Source organism: Nematolebias whitei, chromosome 22, assembly GCF_014905685.2.
Source record: "Nematolebias whitei isolate Nwh7 chromosome 22, NemWhi1, whole genome shotgun sequence".
Lineage (NCBI taxonomy): Eukaryota > Metazoa > Chordata > Actinopteri > Cyprinodontiformes > Rivulidae > Nematolebias > Nematolebias whitei.
In genome coordinates, this window is record NC_056519.1 from 21,195,633 (window position 1) to 21,196,919 (window position 1,287).

The window sequence follows — 1,287 nt, forward strand, 5'->3', positions numbered from 1 at the left end:
ATTTTTAAATAGGCATTTTGTACTGTGCCCAAACTAATTTGTATTGCTTATACTTCTGAGAAAAACAGATGAAATGCACCCTATTTTGAAGTCTGTTTCAATTTGTTTAAAAAACATTTACTCAACAATCCTGAGCAAATACAAAATCACCTTTGATGGACTTTCCAGTCATTACTGTTGAAAAACCAGTACTGGGAAGTTCACCATTACTGCTGCTGTTGGCCTTGCTGTTTTAAGTGCTCTATAAATAAAGTGGTATGGTATTAACTAATTCTTACAAATATATAATTTAAGGACACAACTAATATAAGAAAAATACTGTGCTGATTGAGGTTTTTTTTTTTTCACATGCGCATTTAAAAACAGAACTAATAGTCTATGCCATTTACATACAATAAAATGGTATGGCTAAAATCAATTGCCCAATAAAGAAAAACGAGTTGATATCTACATTGGTACTAGAAAAAAAAATCATAATTGGACAACTTGAGTGTTCACATAGTTCTTGATGAACATAAGACACCAAGAACAGACAAGTTTTAAAACATGATGAAGACTGAGCAAGTAAAAATACTGCACAACTAAAGAATTGCCACAAAGTCACCAAAGAGTTAAAGCTAAAACTCTTTGCTCATAAAAAAAACACCACAGCAGGCAAAACAACCACACGGTACTCCTAGGGCAAAATAAAAATATAAAAATTAGTAAAAAGCTAATTTTACGCAACAACAATGACGCAAATCTGGCGCCTGTCAGAGAAACGGCATGAGCTGCTGTTTGAGCTAAAATAAAAAATAAAAAAGACATTTAGAAACAAATAATGTGTTAGTCAACAAATAAAACACTTACCGTTGTTTAAGGTGACATTAAACAGATAGGAGTCTTGAACAGAAGTGTTTCGTAGCTAAATGTTTTAATTGATTTCACCTGTCGGGAAAAAAAAGATGGCGACCGGAAGTGACGCTTCTTCTTCATCTAATTGTTAAAAAACGTTTAATACCTACATGATAATAAATTAGGACCTAATATATTTTCACTTTGTGAATTAACCTACCGGTAATCATATTTAGATAAAAAAAAATTTAACTTAAAATAATCAAATTTTACTTGGATTTCCTGTATGAAAATAAAATGTAATAATAATAACAAGCAATTCATTTTGCAGAGACTTTTAATTCAAAATTACAGGAAGTTCTACAATATCTACAGAAGCAGCAGTACCAAAAAAAACACACTGACATATTGGCAGCATACACAATTCTGTAAAAAAAAAACATATATAAACAT